Source organism: Oncorhynchus clarkii, chromosome 26 (assembly GCF_045791955.1).
Source record: "Oncorhynchus clarkii lewisi isolate Uvic-CL-2024 chromosome 26, UVic_Ocla_1.0, whole genome shotgun sequence".
In the NCBI taxonomy this organism is placed as follows: domain Eukaryota; kingdom Metazoa; phylum Chordata; class Actinopteri; order Salmoniformes; family Salmonidae; genus Oncorhynchus; species Oncorhynchus clarkii.
The window spans coordinates 4,165,013-4,187,700 of NC_092172.1; the positions used below are offsets into that span (position 1 = coordinate 4,165,013).

Sequence of the window (22,688 nt, forward strand, 5' to 3'; positions counted from 1 at the left end):
CTGACATTTCACATCCTTAAAATAAAGTGGTAATTTTTACTAGGATTAAATGTCAATAATTGTGAAAAACTGAGTTTAAATGTACTTGACTAAGGTATATGCAAACTTCCGACTTCAACTGTATTCCTCAATGACCTCGTACCCTTTCACATCTACTCGACACTGGTACCTCATATACACTGCTCAAAAACATAAAGGGAACACTAAAATAACACATCCTAGAGCTGAATGAATGAAATATTCTTATTAAATACTTTTTTTCTTTACATAGTTGAATGTGCTGACAACAAAATCACACAAAAATTATCAATGGAAATCAAATGTATCAACCCATGTAGGTCTGGATTTGGAGTCACACTCAAAAATAAGGTGGAACACCACACTACAGGCTGATCCAACTTTGATGTAATGTCCTTAAAACAAGTCAAAATGAGGCTCAGTAGTGTGTGTGGCCTCCCCGTGCCTGTATGACCTCCCTACAACGCCTGGGCATGCTCCTGATGAGGTGGCGGATGGTCTCCTGAGGGATCTCCTCCCAGACCTAGACTAAAGCATCCGCCAACTCCTGGACAGTCTGTGGTGCAACGTGGCATTGGTGGATGGAGCGAGACATGATGTCCCAGATGTGCTCAATTGGATTCAGGTCTGGGGAACGGGCGGGCCAGTCCATAGCATCAATGCCTTCCTCTTGTAGGAACTGCTGACACACTCCAGCCACATGAGGTGTAGCATTGTCTTGCATTAGGAGGAACCCAGGGCCAACCGCACCAGCATATGGTCTCACAAGGGGTCTGATGATCTCATCTCGGTACCTAATGGCAGTCAGTCTACCTCTGGCGAGCACATGGAGGGCTGTGCGGCCCACCAAAGAAATGCCACCCCACACCATGACTGACCCACTGCCAAACCGGTCATGCTGGAGGATGTTGCAGGCAGCAGAACGTTCTCCACTGCGTCTCCACCTGCTTTCATCTGTGAAGAGCACAGGTCACCAGTGGAAAATTTGCCAATCTTGTTGTTCTCTGGCAAATGCCAAACGTCCTGCACGGTGTTGGGCTGTAAGCACAACCCCCACCTGTGGACGTCGGGCCCTCATACCACCCTCATGGAGTTTGTTTCTGACCGTTTGAGCAGACATGCACATTTTTGTCCTGCTGGAGGTCATTTTGCAGGGCTCTGGCAGTGCTCCTCCTGCTCCTCCTTGCACAAAGGCGGAGGTAGTGGTCCTGCTGCTGGATTGTTGCCCTCCTACGGCCTCCTCCACGTCTCCTGATGTACTGGCCTGTCTCCTGGTAGCGCCTCCATGCTCTGGACACTACGCTGACAGACACAGCAAACCTTCTTGCCACAGCTCGCATTGATGTGCCATCCTGGATGAGCTGCACTACCTGAGCCACTTGTGTGGGTTGTAGACTCCGTCTCATGCTACCACTAGAGTGAAAGCACCGCCAGCATTCAAAAGTGACCAAAACATCAGCCAGGAAGCATAGGAACTGAGAAGTGGTCTGTGGTCACCACCTGCAGAACCACTACTTTATTGGGGGTGTCTTGCTAATTGCCTATAATTTCCACCTGTTGTCTATTCCATTTGCACAACAGCATGTGAAATTTATTGTCAATCAGTGTTGCTTCCTAAGTGGACAGTTTGATTTCACAGAAGTGTGATTGACTTGGAGTTACATTGTGTTGTTTAAGTGTTCCCTTTATTTTTTTGAGCAGTGTATATTGCCAAGTTATCGTTACTCATTGTTTATTTATTCCTTTGTAAATATTTATCTATTATTTCTATTTTTTCTATACACTGTTGGGAAGGGCTCGTGAGTAAGCATTTCACTGTTAGTCTACACCTGTTGTTTACAAAGCATGTGAAAAATAACATTTTATTTTATTTGAATGTGTTCCTCTTTTCACTTCTCAGTCAACATGCCTGGTAGGAATAAATAGTTGTGTTACTGTAGCAGCATGCCATTGGGAAATTAATTCTGAGATGGGGATCAGAGGCTGAATTGTCTTTCCTCTCTTTTCCCAGTATTAAAAACCTGTCCAAAACCTGTGCCTCATACTGATTAGAAAGATTGCTCTCACCTTTCCCACTCTTCTCTTAGGCAGTTGATGAGTCACTGCCTCGAACATTATCCTTACTGTAGTATTTACAGTACTGTGACTGTCTACATCCCAAATGGCACGCTATTCCCTATATAGTACACTACTAGTAGTGCATTATACAGGGAAAATGGTGCCATTTTGGACACATATTAAGTCTGCATCACAGTACTTTATCTGTAACTCTGTGCACATTACTGTAGGTAATGTATTGTTGACCGTCTGCAAACATTGAACAAACGCCTCAAAAACTAGATGAAAGTCAGCTGGATTAAAAGCCTCTCAGAGATCTGGGGCACCTCAATCCGTCATTTGGGTTTAGTTGAGGTTACAGGAGACAGAGTCTGCGTCCCCAATGTCACCCTACTGTTCATTCGGAAAGTATTCAGCCCCCTTGACTTTTTCCACATTTTGTTACGTTACAATTGATTAAAATTGCCTTTTCACCTTATCAATCTACACACCCCATAATAACAAAGCAAAAACAGATTTTTATTGGTCATAAAAGCAAGGGGAAAAACATCTGGAGTGCCATTGATTTTAATAATTAGTCCACTGACTTCATAATCAACGATGTGGAGAGTATATGAATCACTAAACGCTGTAGCTCTTCCTCTCGGAATTCAGTCACGTGAGTTCTCTGGAGGCGAGTTCTGTTGAGGGAACATACACAGATAATTCCCGCGTACAGCGACAGTTTTGCATATCCAATCCTCCGTGTGCGATGTCGTTGCTCTTTCTTTCGGTTTAATTTCGGTGAATCGATGCTCCATTTTCTCAGACAAGGGAGGAGGGAAGCTGATGTGTATGTGTTGCCGTGTTCTTTTTTTTCTATTTCTGTATCTGTGTCTGTCGGGGGAGAATACAGCTACATACTGCAGCAACGTTCATTTGGAGACACAGTTTGTCTGTTGTTTCTCTCTGGGTTAGAGTGTTTGCTTGCTAGTTGTTGCGTTACAGTAGGGGTGTTAAGAAGCTGCGCGTGTCAATTATTTTACGGTGGGTGGGATGCTAAGCCCAGTTTACATCTAACAGACGAGATGAGATGTTCCTATCAATTTTAAAACAAAGCTTGCTTGATCTGAATGGTTTAGCTGAAGTTTCCAAGGTCCAACATATCAAATCTTAGCAAAAGATTTGAGATGAGACAGGTCGATTTCGCAGAAGTGTGGACTTGAGGAACAACTTTGACTCTGGTCTGACTCACGTCACAAATTTGATGATTTGAGACTATACTTCGTAGACTTGGATTTGGAGCCTCAAGACTCAATTTTGTGTCAATCATAATATTTTGTCAGACGGTTATTGTTATGCAAAAGCCTGCCGGTTTCAGTGTAATTGACCATTTAATTAACATAAACACGTTTAGCATTTCCAGGCCTCCACGCACACAACATGCTTACAAGCCGCTAATGCGTGCCTTAGGAACATATACATTTAAAAAAGTGTAATAAAGCAATTTAATATACAGCAGAACAATAAATTCATTCATTTTAGGCAGGTCTAAAGAAATATTATGGCATGAGGAAAATGTATTTCAGAAAAACAAAATATGAGTTGGCCTACTGTATGTTTTTAGGTTCTAATTCTCAGAGTAAAAACTTGACGGACACTATGAAAGCTTAAACCAAGTGTATTCTTCCCAGAGGATCAATACAACTGCATTAGACGATAACATATTCACACAAGCACTGATATTTAACTATGCCGAGTCTCCACCTACACATCTGAACAGCCAATGCATCTCTGTTGCTAGACAGAACCTTAGTGATATCTGTTCTTCCTCACCTCATCTGACCTGACCTCTATCCCAAAGCGCTCACTCCTCCCCAACTCATGGCTGTTATGGTGACTGGTACCAGACTGTGTCTTTTCTCCTCCCAGAGGATCCCTGATGGCTAACAATAACATATCCTGACATAATGTAACTGTTATACATTACCCTCTCTCCCTCAGTGACATGAATAAGTATATTTCATATTCTCAGAACCCAACAATGTTATCTGGCTATGCACCATGCCATAGGCTGTGGGCTTGTTCATTTAGCAAGTCCTGTGCCATTATTCATATTATATGATTTTATAGGAAGAGAATATAATTTAAGTTAGCTGAAAGGACATTGTAAAGGACATTTTTCCCATTCCAAGTGGCTATGTTGAGCATAAAAGTGATCATTTGAAACAGGTACTATATGCTTGATTTAGAGTTATGTGGCAACTTTAGTAATGAATGACACAAATCTTAGAATGTCTTAAAAATCTAAAAGTATATTGGCTTCATGATGCGACTATAGGCTATTGATGAATTGAGAAATTTGCAAAAAAACTTGAGTTCTGTTCCTTGCCTCAGCCTGCATACGTTGTTCTCTCAAGTGATCATATTTTTACCCATCAGACTGTCCTCAATTTAATCTTGTCTATTCTAATATGTCAAATCAGTTTAGATTTAGAATGGCCCATTACCAAGTGGAAAGGAACAGGGCAGGGAAAAAAGACAGGTCATCATTATGCACATGAATAGCTGATGGAAGCCAATTTCCCGCTGGTTCTTTTTTCTAACTCAAGCTGGTAGGTTGACCACATAAAAAAAATGCAGGACAACAAGATGATTTTGTGAGACATTCACAGAACATTGTAGCCTACAGTACCAGTCAAAAGTTGTAGAGTAATAGTGAAGACAACGAAATAACACTTATGGAATCATGTAGTAACCAAAAAAGTGTTGAAGTAGGTCCCACATATGCTGAGCACTTGTTGGCTGCTTTTCCTTCACTCTGTGTTCCAATTCATCCCAAACCATCTCAAGTTGTTGGAGGTCGGGTGATTGTGGAGGCCAGGTCATCTGATAAAGCTCTCCTTCTTGGTCCAACAGCCCTTACACAGCCTGGAGGTGTGTTTTGGGTCATTGTCAAGTAAAAAAAAAAATTATAGTCCCACTAAGCGCATACTAGATGGGATGGTGTATCACTGCAGAATGCTGTGGTAGCCATGTTGGTTAAGTGTGGCTTGAATTCTAAATATATCAGTGTCACCAGCAAAGCACTATCACACCTCCTCCTCTATGCTTAATGGTGGGAACCACACATGCGGAGATCATCCGTTCACCTACTCTGCGTCTCACGAATACACGGCGGTTGGAACCAAAAATCGCAAATTTGGACTCATCAGACCAAAGGACACATTTCTACAGGTCTAATGTCCATTGCTCGTGTTTCTTGGCCCAAGAAAGTCTCTTCTTATTATTGGTGTCTTTTAGTAGTGGTTTCTTTGCAGCAATTCGACCATGAAGGCCTGATTCACCAGTCTCTGAACGGTTGATGTTGAGATGTGTATGTTACTTGAACTTTGTGAAACATTTATTTGGGCTGCAATCTGAGGTGCAGTTATTCTAATGAATTTATCCTCTGCAGAAGAGGTAACTCTTGGTCTACCTTCCCTGTGGCGGTCCTCATGAGAGCCAGTTTCATCATAGCGCTTGATGGTTTTTGCAACTGCACTTGAAGGAACTTTGAAAGTTCTTGAAATTTTCCGGATTGACTGACCTTCATGTCTTGAAGTAAAGATGGGCTGTCATTTCTCTTTGTTTGTTTGAGCTGTTCTTGCCATAAAATGGACTTGGTATTTTACCAAATAGGGCTATCTTGTGTATACCAACCCTACCTTGTCACAACACAACTGATTTGCTCAAACGCATTGAAAAGGAAAGGAATTCCACAAATGAACTTTTAACAAGGCACGCCTGTTAATTGAAATGCTTTAAAGGTGACAACCTCATGAAGCTGGTTGTGGGAATGCCAAGTGTGTGCAAAGCTGTCATCAAGGCAAAGGGTGGCTACACTTTTATGGTTACTATATGATTCCATATGTGTTATTTCATAGTTTTGTTGTCTTCAATATTATTCTACAATGGTGAAAATAGTACAAATAAAGAAAAACCCTGCAATGAGTAGGTTTGTGTAAACTTTTGACTGATACTGTATAAATTAAATCAAATTTAAAAAATACACTCACAAAAACTTTTCAAATGTTCAAATCAAAAGGCTATTGCATGGGTGCTTCGCAAATTCAGAATTGCTGGACACCAGCATAATAAACTAAAGCACTCATCATTGGGAATGAGATCAGAATCAATGCTTATGCTTGATCCATATATTAAATAATAACACAGCCAGTCATTAAATAACAACACAGAGAAGATAAAACCTTGTGATTATTTTCCTTTGATTGACTCTTCAGGATTAGGTGTTCATAGGGAATGGCAGGACAGTTGATATTCTTCAGGCTCCCGCAGCAGTATACATGTCAGTGGAGATTTCTATTGTAATCCATGAAATGCACTGATATCCCTATTTTGTATCTAAAGGGCTTATTGGCAAAGCCAGACTCGGTGGCCAAGCTTCTCAGTGCTATTAACAGTGAACACGAACAGACACACAGTCAAATATGTTAAGACAATTTACAGCTATAGGTAAATCCCCCTTGAAGGATAATGAATAGCTGCTGGAAATATCTCACACATGGAATTTCCATAACAGACATGTAAATGAAATTAGGTGAAATTGTGCTTATAAGTGTGTGTGTCATTTTAGACTATTTGTATTCCCTTCACAGTACACTCCTTTTGACCAGAGGCCCATAGTAATGGGCCCAGGTCAAAAGTAGGGTACAAGGGGTATACTTAATACCATTGAGACATCCTTACTCTCTGATTAAGAAACAGCCTCTGTGGTATTACTGAATTGGGAGTGAGCTTGCAGAGTGAGAGCAAGTAATTAGGCGGGGTGGAGCTCTGCCAAGGAGGCTGGGGCTCAGTTGGATCTCTCACTGTGTGTGTGTGAGCTCTGTTGAAGTGCGGTATCCTAGTGAGTGGGTAAGGCTCCCACCGGTGGACCTATGAGAGGCCTGACTGATACTGCTACTAGCATAACGCACTCAGGGCTCCAGCAAATGTACTTCACGTCTCATATTCATGGAGCTATTTGTGCATGTACACATTTGTTTAAATTTAACCTTTATTTAACTAGGCAAGTCAGTTTTAAGAACAAATTCTTATGTACAGTGATGGCTTACCCCGGCCAAACCCTAACGAAGCTGGGCCAACTGTGTGCCGCCCTATGGGACTCTCTAACTAGCTATCATTGAACCTATTTGGTTAACTTTAGTTAGAAATAATTTGATCTCCCAATCACAGCCGGTTGTAATACAGCCTGGAATCAAACCAGGGTCTGTAGTGATGAGAGCGAGAGAGTGTGCATTTCTGAGCAAGCGAGAGGTGTTCTACAAAACAAAGTAATCTGTGATTGAATAGTCTCTAACCAATCAGAATGTCAAAGCCAAAGATTAATTTTCTAAATGCTGCTTTACCCACTTGTGTTCTGGCTCTGAACCAAACCATCGGTTTCTGGGACCAATCAGATGTTGTTTTAATGGATTGGCCAGAGCAAGGAGTTTGGCTTTGCCTGCCTGTGTTGGCATAGGAAATCACAACTAACCAATATGTGACCGACTGGCTCAAATCGGTCTTATGTAGCAACATTTGAAATTGTATTTTTTACATTGGCTAACAGTAGAGACTCAGAGCTACAAAATTGTATATCATACACTGCATTAAAGGAACAATTCAACATTGTTCACGCCCCACCCATCTCGTTAAGGATTCACATGAGGTCATGTGCCAGCTAAACATTGAGTAGTGTAGTAAAGATTAAGACTAAAATGGTAAAAGTAGTAGCCTGCAATAAGGAAAAATTCCAGGTATACAGAAAGTGCCTGTTAGATGACGCTTACCCAGACACACTTATCTAAATTGATGGGTCATGTGAAAGAAATGCTATAACCCCCAGCCACATGTTGCCAAGTTAATAGGTCTCTAAAGAAGGTGTAAGCAGTGCAGCCAAATGGTTACTTGCATAGTAGCACTCTCAGAAATGGATGGTGCCAATGTAAATCAAATAATATACAGTATGTACAAGAACAATTTCAATAACAGTATCAGTGATAGATGAGGTAGTTATATGCATACAAACAGGGGTAAAGTGGCAGCAGGAAAATAAAACAATAGTAGCAGCAACGTATGTGTGTTAGGAGAGAGTCATTTGAGTAGAGGCACTGCAGATAGTGGCAGTGGTGTAAAGTACTTAAGTAAAAATACTTTAAAGTGCTACTTAAGTAGTTTTTTGCAGTATCTGTACTTTACTTTACTATTTCTATTTTTTGACAACTTTTACTTCACTACATTCCTAAAGAAAATATTGTACTTTTTACTCCATACATTTTCCCTGACAACCAAAAGTACTCATTACATTTTGAATTCTTAGCAGGTCAGGAAAATTGTCAAAATTCCACGCTTATCAAGAGAAGACTTAGTCATCCCTACTGCCTCTGGGCTGGTGGATTCACTAAACACAAATGCTTCTTTTGTAAATAATGTCAGTGTTGGAATGTGCCCCTGGCTATCCGTACATTTTTAAAACAAGAAAATGGTGCCGTCTGCTTTGCTTAATAGAAGTACATTTAAATTACTTTTACTTGTGATACTTAAGTATATTTTAGCAATTGCATTTACTTTTGATGCTTACATATATTTAGACTTTACTCAAGTAGTATTTTACTGGCTGATTTTCACTTTTACTTGAGTAACTGTCTTATTAAGGTATCTATACTTTTACTCAAGTATGAGAATTGGGTACCTTTTCCACCACTGGATAGTGGTGATGACTGGTCCGTCCGAACCACACATGAACAAGGGAATCTATTTTCGGAGAGCCTGTTCCTCTCCTGCCCTTGCCTTTAGTGCAGTGCATGTGATGTCCATAGCCTCTTTGTCGCAAAACTCCCTGATCTTCTCCAAAATATTAATTTGTCTAGCAGTGTCCAGTCCAGGTGGTGCTTGTACAGACAGACCATCTATGGGAGGAAGGATGTCAGTGTTGCGCAGCAGCTGAAACCTGGTCCCGACTGAGTCCGAACTCTCCTTGGTGACAACAACACCAGGTTCCAGAGAGTCGAAGCTGTAAAACAGGAAATAACAAAAAAAATTAAGACATTGCAACCTTGTACAACATCAATTCACCTCCCATGTTTGAATAACCTCATACAATGCAATGAAAATTACATTCACCTGAAATGCTGGTACTGCTTGAACTGTGAGCAGTGGCTTGAGGTACAGAGTCAGGTGTTATTGCCAATCACAGCTTTCCACCAGCACCTTACCATCCTCCAGTCCAACCAGCTGTGGGATCTTGATCCATGTCACAGAAGGATAGTGCACCTGCAAACATCAAAAGGACATTAGGATAAATGAATGAAAAATGAATTTAATGTAAAATGTAATATAATTTTTTTATGCATAATTTGGCTCCCGAGTGGACAGCGGTGTAAGGTACTGCATCTCAGTGCCCGAGGCATCACTACAGACCCTGGTTTGATTCCAGGCTGTATCACTACCGACTGTGATTATGAGATCAATTCATATCTAACTAAAGTTAACCAAATAGGTTCAATGTTAGCTAGCTAATGTGTAAAAGACCTGTCCACACACTCAATCAAACAGACTCCAACCTCTCCACAATGGCCAAGACCAGAGAGCTGTGTAAGGACATCAGGGATAAAATTGTAGACCTGCACAAGGCTGGGATGGGCTACAGGACAATAGGCAAGCAGCTTGGTGAGAAGGCAACCACTGCTGGCACAATTAATAGAAAATGGAAGAAGTTCAAGATGACGGTCAATCACCCTCGATCAGCCCAGAACTACATGGCAGGACCTTGTCAATGACCCGAAGAGAGCTTGGACCACAGTCTCAATGAAAACCATGGGCAACTAAGGAATGGCTCCGTAAGAAGCATCTCAAGGTCCTGGAGTGGCCTACCCAGTCTCCAGACCTGAACCCAATAGAAAATCTTTGGAGGGAGCTGAAAGTCCGTATTGCCCAGCGACAGCCCCGAAACCTGAAGGATCTGGAGAAGGTCTCTATGGAGGAGTGGGCCAAAATCCCTGCTGCATTGTGTGCAAACCTGGTCAAGAACTACAGGAAATGTATGACCTCTGTAATTGCAAACAAAGGTTTATGTACCAAATATTAAGTTCTGCTTTTCTGATGTATCAAATACTTATGTCATGCAATAAAATGCAAATGAATTACTTAAAAATCATACAATGTGATTTTCTGGATTTTTGTTTTAGATTCCGTCTCTCACAGTTGAAGTGTACCTATGATAACAATTACAGACCTCTACATGCTTTGTAAGTAGGAAAACCTGCAAAATCGGCAGTGTATTAAATACTTGTTCTCCCCACTGTATATGTTCTGAGTTCTAATATGAATGGATCCCCCAGGATATTCCATTAGGCTTGAACAGCAGGACTTCATAAAGAACCTAATACCTCCATTATTGCCAAGTAGGCCTCATGTATCCAAATGAAAGCAGGCGGCAGTGGGATGCATGCTTCCTAAATAGCATCCAATTCCTATCCTACCATTTGGGACGCACACCTAGATTAAGTCGTGTAGCTCCTTGAGAGCATAATGGAGAATGATTTGTATTTATTATGGATCCCCATTATCCTCTTCCTGTGGTCCAGAAAAATTAAGGCAGTTATACATAAAAAAACAATACATTCATAACAGATTTCACAACATATTTACTGTATGCCCTCAGACCTCTACTCTACTAACACATATCTATAACACAAAATCCGTATGTTATCATGTGTTTGTATTCATGTGTCTATTCATGTGTTTGTGTTGCTTCACAGTCCCCACTGTTCCATGAGGTGTATTTGTATTTGTTTTTTAATCATTTTAATAATACATGTAGTGATGAAGTCAATCTCTCCTCCACTTTGAGCCAGGAGAGATTGACATGCATATTAATAATGTTAGCTCTGTGTACATCCAAGGGCCAGCCATCCTGCCCTGTTCTGAGCCAATTGCAATTTTCCTAAGTCTTTGTGGAACCTGACCACATGACTGAACAGTAGTCCAAGTGCGAAAAAACTAAGGCCTGTAGGACCTGTTGATAATGCTGTTATGAATGCAGAGCAGCACTTTATTATAGACTGACTTATCCCCATCCTAGCTACTGTTGTATCAATATGTTTTGACCATAACAGTTTACAATCCAGCATTAGTCTCCTCAATTTTCTAATTTCCACATTATTCACTACAATACTTAGTTGTAGTTTAGGGTTTTATTGAATGATTAGTCCCAAATTCTATGCTTTTAATTTTTGAAATATTTAGGACCAATTCTTTGCCACCCATTCTGAAACTAACTGCAGCTCTTTGTTAAATGTTGCTGTCATTTCAGTCGCTGTGATAGCTGACGTGTATAGTGTTGAGTCATCAGCATACATAGACACACTGGCTTTACTGTCGTTTGTAAAGATTGTAAAGAATGAAAAATGTAAGGGACCTCGACAGCTGCCCTGGAGAATTCCTGATTCTACCTTGATTTTGTTGGAGAGGCTTCCATTAAAGAACACCCTCTGTCTTCTGTTAGACAGGTAAGTCTTTATCCACAATAAAGCAAGGGGTGACAGCCATAACACAAACGTTTTTTCCAGCAACAGACAATGATCAATAATGTTAAAAGAACGTACTGATGTATAACAAAACAGCCCCCACAATCTTGTTATCATCAATTTCTCACAGCCAATCATCAGTAATTTGTGTAAGTGCTGTGCTTGTTGAATGTCCTTTCCTATAAGCGTGCTTACAGTCAGTTGTCATTTTGTTTACTGGAAAATACTATTTTATCTGATCAAACACCATTTTTTCCAAAAGTTCACTAAGGGTTGGTAACAGGCTGATTGGTTGGCTATTTGAGCCAGTTAATTAACAGAAGGTGCTATGAATTGTAGGCCGGCTCTGAAATATGTGATAGTTGGCTTCTAAAAGCATTGTACAAAGTGAATTTGGTGTCAGTATGATATCTTATTGACTGATGGCTGGCTGACTTCATGGCAGTATAATATATTGGCATTGTACATTTCATATTGCAAATGAACAGTGCACATTTCCAATATATTTGATGAGAAAACCAAATGGACAGGCTGAAATCAACACCAACGAGCGATGGAGAGAAACTACTATCACTGCTCGACCATCCCGAGTTCAACGAGCCAGTCAATTGGGCATTTCTGAAGTATATTAGAGCATGTCCAATTCGTGATGGTAAATGCCCATTGTTATACATTGCAAATGGATGGTGTACATTTCTAATGTATTTAATGAGGGATTTACCATCACCAAATGGACAAGCTGAAATCAACACCAACGATCAATTGGAAAGCATCCATTTCACATATGCTGTTTTGTCAGTGTGAACATGCTCTTATGCAAGTTGACAGTGTCCATTGCCAATGTATATCCATAAGGACTTCCCATTTCGGAATGGACATGCTGAATCAACACCAACAATATATTCTGACATTCTATGATCAAACATGACAAATAGACCTTCTAAGTTGATTCAGGGCTTAACATAGTGATATATATATAATTTGGTCAGTATATAGGCCATTTGCACATGGTTCAATGACTTTTGGGTTCGTAAGCCAACTTCCTATGATCATGTATGGCAAATGTAAATAACATCCTGATTTAGTACTTTCGTTACTTATTTTTTCCATTTGGACATGGTTCACTGACTTTTGGGTTTGGAAGCCGACATCTTATATAGCAAAAGGACATAGCATCCTGATTTAGTACTTTTAGTACTTATGTATGCCATTTGGATATTTCGTATGCCATTTGGACATGCTTCACTGACTTTTGTGCTCTGGCGGACTTCCTATGATCAAATATGGCAAATGGACAAAACATAGGCCTTATGGACAAACTCAATAACATAAGACAAATGTATGTCCATACGGTTACTACATATGTATAACTGCCTGGTTGCAGGCACTAGTTTGAAGCTTTCTCTTGAGTGGGCAGTCTGATGAAAGCCAGTCAATATTTAAATCACCCAGAAAGTATACCTATCTTGATATCACATACATTATCAGTAATTTCACACATGTTAGCCAGATACTGACTCTTAGCACTTAGTGGTCTGTAGCAGCTTCCCACCAGAATGGGCTTTAATTAAGTGAGGCAGGTGAACATGTAGCCATATTATTTCAATAGTATTTAACAGTATCTAAGCTTTACAGAAATGTGGTTCTGAATATAAACCGCAACACCGCCCCCATTGACATATCTGTCTTTTCTGTAAATGTTATAACCATGTATTGCTACCACTGTATCATCAAAGGGATTATCTAAGTGAGTCTCATAGATTGTCAGAATATGAATGTCATCTGTTATTAGCAAATTATTGATTTCACGAACCCTTGAATTACATATGTTAATGTTGGCTATTATAGCACTTTTCTGGGATGCTTTATTATTTTTCTTGCTTTACTGGGAATCTTGCATAGGTAGACATACGCAGGTTATTTTAATTTGTGCAGGGTGAGCTGCACACGGTGTATTTCCTACTATTGCACACTACCTCAGTGCTAACATAATTACTCTGGTTCATAGACATTTGATTACTGAATACAATAGCTGTAGTATCAGCAGAGGCATTCTGGGCTGTAAATAGGGACATAAAATTAGGTTATTTACATTTGTCTTCCAACGCCCCTCGGATAATGTACATTTGCTGAAGCATTATGACAACTCAGCGACACAATGGTGGGGATTAAATGAGCTGGACTTGGGATATTGATAAGTCATTGTCTCAACACAGCCTTATAATGCTGTGAAAGGATCCAGGAACCCAAATGATTTGGGTAGATCTCATCCTTATAATACAAGCTTTGTTTCCAGAAGGCATCAAAATTGACAATAAATGTTACACGCAGAGAGCTGCAATTGTCTCGTAACCAGTTATGGATGGCTAAAAGTTTGCTGGACCGTTCAATGCTACGATTTAGGGAGTGCAGAGGGCCAGATATTATGGGGTGTTGCTGGTGTCAAGTAGAGACCCAAACAGTTATTTAAAATCCTTCTTCAGCTTTTCTGAGCTGCCCTTAATAATTGTATTTGACCCCACATGAACCATGACAGTATCAGTCCCTGTTGACTGGCTCACAGCCTCCAGAAGCAACCTGGTGATATCCTACAATTTTGGCCCAGGAAAACAGTCTTTGTGGTACAGATATATGCCTCACCATCGAACTACCTATCACAATCACCGGAATGATCCGGTCTCTGCCGTGTCTCGAAGCAGATTGCGATGCCAGAGCCACAGAACTCACCTGTGAAGAGGCCTGCTGAGACGCCGGCTGCGTGTAGGCCACAACCGCTAAAGGGACAGAGCTCTGATCAAGAGAGTATGGCCCAACGGAGGGGGACCGCGTTGGTCCAGGCTGTGCCAAGGCAGTTGATTGACTAAGACGGGGAGAGGTAGCTGGAGGGGTATCCACAGCCATGGAGGGAACACCCAAGTCCCCCACAGAGGACAGCTGGTACAGGGGCCCAAAGCGAAAGTCTTAAGTCTGGACGTGTGGGAAGATAGCAGGCATTCAAGCTAGTAGAGGGGTGCAGTGGCGGAAATTAATCATAGTCCATGAAGGTTCCATTATGATCATCTTGGATGTTTTGAAATGAAGCATTTAAAGATGTCAATAGAATCCTTATTCAGTTCAAGGCGCTTGGTAAACATTTTATTTCTTCATGAAGAGTAATAATCCTTTCTTTAGTTATCCATCAGGCCTTTCCCCGTGACAACGACGAACATGTCATATGTTACACATTTAATAGCACATGAGCTCCCTCCGTGGCCATGCTACCATGGCCACGGACGCCCCCACCATCCCCCTCACAACTATGTTGTTGTCTGTCTCTCATTGAATTTGAGAGCAAAATAAAAGTGCAGGGTGATGTCTTGGTCGGCTATCAGTTGCAGATCGATTTCTGTTCCTTGCTACGCAGCCAGCCTGGTTGCATATTAGTTTTCGGTGTAGCCTCGTGTCCCCAGTGTCTGTAGTCGTGGGGGATACAAAACATACAATTCCAGCATGTACTGGCCAACAATTGGAGTCAGACTCCTACGCTGGAAATGAGCACTTTCCTTTAGTAGTTTTATGGAGAGCGTTGTATTAGTCGAGGTCCTTACATCCTGAAAATACTAAGACGTTGGTAAATGTGTTAAATGCAGAGTTTTGATTAAACAATTATTAAAAGTAAAACATGTCAAGTTTGACAGGTAGCCAAGTCGCAACAAACAGCACATCAGCACGACAATGAAAAAGTGAATTTGCAGAGTAAGCGAGATACTGTAAAATCTATTTAATATTTTTTACCTTTTTAACTAGGCAAGTCAGGTAAGAACAAATTCTTATTTACAATGACAGCCTACCCCAGCCAAACCCTTCCCTAACCCATTGTGCGCCGCACTATTGGTTGCGGTACAGCCTTGGATCAATGCAGTGCGTTAGACCGCTGCACCACTCAGGATCCCCATATAATAGAGAGAACAATCAACTCGCAACCCTGAAGGAAACAGTGTCATATAAGTCCCATTTACAGTAGCCTCACACACACATACAAACACACAATGTGAAAGACGTCAGCTGTTTTATTTTTTATGTCTTACGGCTCGGTTTAAATACATGTCAACGGATGCAACCCAACAAATGCAACTTATAAGTGTTTTGTCATCTGAACATAATTTTCCATCTAGGCCATGCAGGAAGTCTCAAATAAAGTCCTTCATTCATGTTTTATCAATTCTTGCTATCTATTCATTTTTAAATAGTTGGATTTCTTCAAACAGAAGCCCATGCAGCTAGCCTAGGAGAGGCTTTCAGTAAAAATCTATCTTGTTTGTGTGTGTTTTCCGTAGACCTTCCATACTCCCACACAGTTCTATTCAAATATGACTTTTCCCCTGCGCTAACAATGTTAGCTCTGTACCTTTCGGTTTCAGTATTAGTATTTATTAGGATCCTCAATTAGCTGCTGCCGAGGCAACGGTTACTCTTCCTGGGGTCCAAACAGGAAACAACATGACAAATAATATTTTTATTTATTTATTTTATAGTTATTTTACCAGGTAAGTTGACTGAGAACACGTTCTCATTTACAGCAACAACCTGGGGAATAGTTACAGGGGAGAGGAGGGGGATGAAGTAGCCAATTGTAAGCTGGGGATGATTAGGTTACCGTGAAAGTATGAGGGACAGCTTGCAAATTTAGCCAAGACACCAGGGTTAACACCCCTACTCTTACGATAAGTGCCATGGGATCTTTAATGACCTCAGAGAGTCAGGACACCCGTTTAACGTCCCATCCAAAAGACAGCACCCTACACAGGGCAGTGTCCCCAATCACTGCCCTGGGGCATTGGTATATTTTTTAGACCAGAGGAAAGAGTGCCTCCTACTGGCCCTTCCAGCAGCATCTGGTCCCCCATCTAGGGACTGACCAGGACCAACCCTGCTTAGCTTCAGAAGCAAGCCAACAGTGTGGTGTGCTGCTGGCATAATATATGTACATAATACATACATAGCACTACATTACAATTTAGCCATTCAGCAGACACTGCCATTCAGAGCAACCCAAAGCTGGTGCATTCATCTTGAAATAGTCAGGCAAGACAACAACATTACAGACGTATCCCAATCATGTATCGCATACATAATACAATGCAGAACACAATAAAAAATTAATTAAAATGTGTGTGTGTGTCTTCACAGTCCCCTTCATGCCGTAAGGTGTTCTTTTATCTGTTTTTCCATTTAGTTCCATTTAGTCATAGCTTTATTTAATACTTTGTTTCCCAGCCTATGTTCTGGACCTGTGGACTGTGAAGAGACTTCTGATTTGATGTCTTGTGTGATAATGATGAGTGTCAGAACTGTGTGCCAACTGCTTGAACAGACAGTTCGTTACCTTCAACACCTCACACTAAGACCAAAAGCGATGCAGTCACTTTGAGCCAGGAGAGATTGACATTTATGTCATTGACATTTGCCCTCAGTGTACATCTAAGTGCAATATGTGCTGCTCTGTTTTGGACCAACTGTAATTTGCCTATGTCCTTCTTTGCAGCAAATGACCACACAACTGGGCAGTAGTCCAGGTGCGACCAAACTAGGGCCTGAAGGACCTGTCTGGCTGAGATATCAAGATAGCAGAGCAAAGCCTTATCATAGACAGACCTCTTACCATTTTAGCACCCATTGAGTCTTTATGTTTTGACTATGACAGCTTGCTATCTAGGGTGAAACCCGGAAGTTTACTCTCTTCAACTTGTACAATAGCCACAATATTCAATAATAGATCCAGATGAGGTTTTGGCTTGAGCGAGTGATTTGTTCCAAAAACTATGCTTTTAGTTTTTTTGATATTTACTACCAGCCGATAGCTAGTTCTAGTTCCATTCTAAAACATACTGGAGCTCTATTTATTTTCCCGTTGCAGCTGACGTGTATACTGTTGAGTCATTAGCATACACGGAAACACAGGTTTTATTCAAGGTCAGTGGAAGGTCATTATTAAACACAGAAAACAATAGTGGTCCAAGACGGCTGCCTTGCGGTACACCACACTCAAACTAATTTGCATTAGAGAGGCTTCCATTAAAGAAAACCCTTTGTTTTCTATTGGCTAGGTAACTGTCATCCATGATAAGGCAAAGGATGTTATTCCATAACATCTAGGTTTTTTCAGCAATATGTTCTGATCAATGATATCAAGGGCTGCACTGAAGTCCAACAAACCAGCTCCCAAAATCTTTGTATTATCAATTTATTTCAGCCAATCATCAGTAATTTGTGTCAATGCCGAGCATGTTGAGTGCCCTTCCCTATAAGCATGCTTAAAGACTGTTGTTAATTTGTTTTCTGCAAAATAACATTGAATTTGGTCAAACATGATTTTTTCAAAATGTTTGCTAACCACTGATAACATGCGGATTCGTCTGCTGTTTGAACCATTAACCGGTGTTTTGATATTTTTGAGCAACGGGAATGACCTATGCCTCCCTCCAGGCCTGGAGGAGTTGCAATGTATTCCGCTACCAACCCCAGTAATTTAACATCCAGGTCGTCGGTTCCATGTGGTTTGTCCTAATTTATAGAAATCAATATTTTTTCATATCTTCTGCCCTAACTTTGCGGAATTCAAATCTATAGTCCTTGTCTTTCATTATTTTGTCTGTTATACATTAATATGAAGGCTCAGAATTTATTGTTTGCATTTTATGCCTACGTTTTCTAATCTTGTCAATAAAGTGTTTTTTAATATCAAAGGCTTTTGTTATGAATGAGCCATCAGTCTTAACGAAGGATGCAGTTAGTTTTTCTGCCTAGAATTTTATTTCAGGTATTCCAGAGCTTTTTACTATCATTCTTTCAATCATTTATCTGTTCCATAGTATAGTTTCTTCTTATTTTTGTTTAGTTACATGGTTTCTCAATTTACTGTGTTTGCAAGAATTATTTGGCATCCCTCTCAGCCATACAGTTTTTCAATTCATCATCTATTCATTTTTCTTTTTTTTTTTAAAAACGTTTCTAAAAACATAAATCCACTTTGACATTATGGGGCATTGTGTGACACAATTTCAATTTAACAAAATCTCAACACAACAAAATGTGGAAAAGGTCAAGGGGTGTGAATACTTTCCGGAGGCACTGTATTTTTACAACAATTATTATCTGTGTGATTTTTATTAGGTCGAAAAGCAAGATATTTACGAGCAATTTAGTGCAGACAGAAATGTTTTATGTCAACTTGAGCTAGCTAAGTAGCTAGCTAGCAAACATTAGCTAGCTATGCTAGCTAAGAACACTTGCAGTAATTCAAAGTAGCAATAAATGTCACTACTGATCAAAACGTTTGTGAAAGAAAAGCACATTTTTGTCCATTAAAATAACATAAAATTGATCAGAAATACAGTGTAGACATTGTTAATGTTGTAAATGAAAATTGTAGCAGATTTTTTATGGAATATCTACACAGACGTACAGAGGCCCATTATCAGCAACCATCACTCCTGTGTTCCAATGGCACATTGTGTTAGCTAATCCAAGTTTATTATTTTAAAAGGATAATTGATCATTAAGAAAACCCTTTTGCAATTATGTTAGCACAGCTGAAAACTTTTGTGTTGATTAAAGAAGCAATACAACTGGCCTTCTTTAGACTAGTTGAGTATCTGGATCATCAGCTATTGTGTGTTCTATTACAGGCTCAAAATGTCTAGAAACAAAGACATACCTTCTGAAACTCGTCAGTCTATTCTTGTTCTGAGAAATGAAGGCTGTTCCATGCAAGATATAGCCAAGAAACTGAAGATATTGTACAACGCTGTGTACTACTCCCTTCACAGAACAGCGCAAACTGTCTCTAACCAGAATAGAAAGAGGAGTGGGAGGCCCCGGGCCACAACTGAGCAAGAGGACAAGTACATTAGTGTGTCTAGTTTGAGAAACTGACTTCTCACAAGACCTCAACTGGCAGCTTCATTAAATAGTACCCGCAAAACACCAGTCTCAATGTCAACAGTGAAGAGGCAATTCCAGGATGCTGGCCTTCTAGGCAGAGCTCCTTCTCTTCCAGTGTCTGTGTTCTTTTGCCCATCTTAATATTTTCTTTTTATTGGCCAGTCTGAGATATGGCTTTTTCTTTGCAACTCTGCGACTCCGAGCCACCATCCCGGAGTCGCCTCTTCACTGTTGACATTGAGACTGTTGTTTTGTGGGTACTATTTAATGAAGCTGCCATTTGAGGACCCCCGATCTCAGTCACACCTCTAGACCCTATCACTATCTTGAATCCTTGCCCGGAGCCCATACCCAGGCCCCCTTAGACCCAGCCCCTTCCCTTAACCTCCTCCCTAATTCCCGCCCCAGTGCTTTCCCTAGCCCCGGCCCAGATCCCCATCCCTAGACTTTTCCCTAGCCAGCCCCTCCCCTAGCCCCTGTGCCAGCCCCTACCCCATTCATAGCTCCAGTACCCTCCACAGCCACAGCACCCTTCTCTGCCTCAGTGCCAGCGAGCCACTAACCCCCCTTTACCCACCTCTTCCCTAGCCCCAGCCCCAATGCAGCTCCAGACCCAGCTGTAATCTTTGGCTGTCCCCCTCTCACTCCCTCCATAGTAGGCTTGCATGGAGCTGTAGAAAAGAGGTTAGCTCCTCAGGGAGAGGCTGATACGTGCTTGGATAGGATGGAATATGTGGCTTCCACTGCCGTCCCGGGCTCTCATATACACAAAATAGCCAAAAGTATGTGGATACCCCTTCAAATAGTGGATTCGGCTATTTCATTCACACCACACTGCTATTGCAAAACGTCTAGTAGCAAAAATGGCTTAGCGTAAAAAATTGTCTATCCTTGGTTGCAACTCTCACTACCGAGATCCAAACTGTTTCTGGAAGCAACGTCAGCACAGGAACTGTTCGCCAGGAGCTTCATGAAATGAGTTTCCATGGCCGAGCAGCCGCTCACAAGCCTGCGATCACCATGTGTAATGCCAAGCGCCGGCAGGACTGGTGTAATGCTCGCCGCCATTGGAATCTGGAGAAGTGGTAATGCTTTCTTTTGGAGTGATGGATCATGCTTCACCATCTGGCAGTCCGACGGACAAATCTGGGTTTGGCGGATGCCAGGAGAACCATACCTGCACGAATGCATAGTGCCAAATCTAAAGTTTGGTGTATAAGTTAAAGTGGTCTGGGGCTGTTTTTCATGGTTCAGCCTAGGCTCCTTAGTTCCACTGAAGGGAAATCTTAACGATGCATTATACAATGACATTATAGATGATTCTGTGCTTCCAACTTTGTGGCAACAGTTTGGTGAAGGTCCTTTCCTGTTACAGCATGACAATTCCCCTGTTCACAAAGCGAGGTCCATACATACAGTTGAAGTTGGAAGTTTACATACACTTAGGTTGGAGTCATTAAAACTAGTGTTTCAACCACTCCACACATTTCTTGTTAACGAACTATAGTTTTTGCAAGTCGGTTAGGACATCTACTTTGCATGACGAGTCATTTTTCCAACAATTGTTTACAGACAGATTATTTCACTTTTTTTTTTTTTTACATACACTAAGTTGACTGTGCCTTTAAATAGCTTGGGAAATTCCAGAAAATGATGTCATGGCTTTATAAGCTTCTGATGGGCTAATTGAAATAATTTGAGTCAATTGGAGGTGTACCTGTGAATGTATTTCAAGGCCTACCTTCAAAATCAGTGCCTCTTTGCTTGACATCATGGGTAAATCATAAGAAATCAGCCAAGATCTCAGATAAAAAAATGGATGGTTGCTCGGAGAGCATAGTGGGATTTATTATAAGCTTCAGGGTTAGAGTCCCACTCCTTGAAAGTGGCAGCTTTAGCCTTTAGCTCATTGTGGATGTTGCCTGTAATCCATGGCTTCTGTTTGGGGTATGTACTTACGGTCACTGTGAAAAACAGTTCTTTAGCTTAGCATCTGATTCATATGACTACTTTTTTATTGATTGAGTCACTGATGCTTCCTGCTTTCATTTTTGCTTGTAATCAGGAATCAGGAGGATAGGATTGTGATCAGATTTGCCAGATGGAAAGCTTTGTATACGTCTCTGTGTGTGGAGTAAAGTTGTTTTCAATCTGGCTGCACATTTAACATGCTGATTTAAATTTGTTAAGACCGATTTATGTTTCCCTGCATTAAATCCATGGCCACTAGGAGTGCTACTTTTCCTGTTTGCTTATGGCTGAATATAGCTCATTGAGTGCAGTCTTAGTGCCAGCCTCAGGCTGTGGTGGTATGTAGACAGCTATGAACAATACAGATGAAAACTCTCTAGGTAGATAGTGTGGTCTAAAGTTTATCATGAGATGAGCAAAAACCTCAAGACTTCCTTAGATATCGTGCACCAGCTGTTATTTACAAAAATACATTGGTGGAAGAACGAATAGCATGGTAGCTAGCTAGCTAATGTTAGTCTTACCAGACTCCGCTGTTCTATCCTGCCAATACAGCATATAACCAGCCAGCTGTATGTTGATAATGTCGTCGTTCAGCCACGACTCCGTGAAGCTTAAGATATTACAGTTTTGAATGTCCCGTTGGTAGTTCTCCGATCCAATCTTTGGGCTGCCCGAGAGGAAATGAAGGCGAAAAATTGGCAGGACACTGGGCATCCTGTTGAGACTAAGGTGAAGGGAAAACAGTGTCAGTCTCGATGCATTGTTTACCCTTCTTGGAATACCTGATGGTCAAATGCCAACCCATCTACCTCTCGAGAGGGTTTTCATCTGTTATCATGACTGCTGTATCTATTCCACCTCAGAACAACAACAAACTGGCACTTAACAAACTGTACGAGGCTATACAAGCAGGAAACCATGCACTTGTTGCCAGCGATTTTAATTCCGCTTCACTAAGACACAATCTTTATCAACACTTCTCTTCCCCCATACTGTTACTCAACCCACAAGAAAGCATACACAGACCTCCCTTGTCCCCCCTTTGGATCGGAGGTACTGTACATAAAGAGGACAGGGTGGATGAGTTGAAGTTGAAGCCCAACTGTAGGTTAGTAATTGCCGACATGATGTTTACAACTTTTTGTTGATCATAAGAAATGATAG

At 41.0% G+C, this 22,688-nt stretch overlaps 1 protein-coding gene across 1 annotated transcript in view; it reads left to right on the forward strand.

Annotated features, from left to right (window-relative positions):
- LOC139384527 (protein kinase C-binding protein NELL1-like) overlaps positions 1-22,688 on the forward strand; it is a 366,687-nt gene that overhangs the window by 28,434 nt on the left and 315,565 nt on the right. The gene's annotated exons all lie outside the window — the stretch shown is intronic.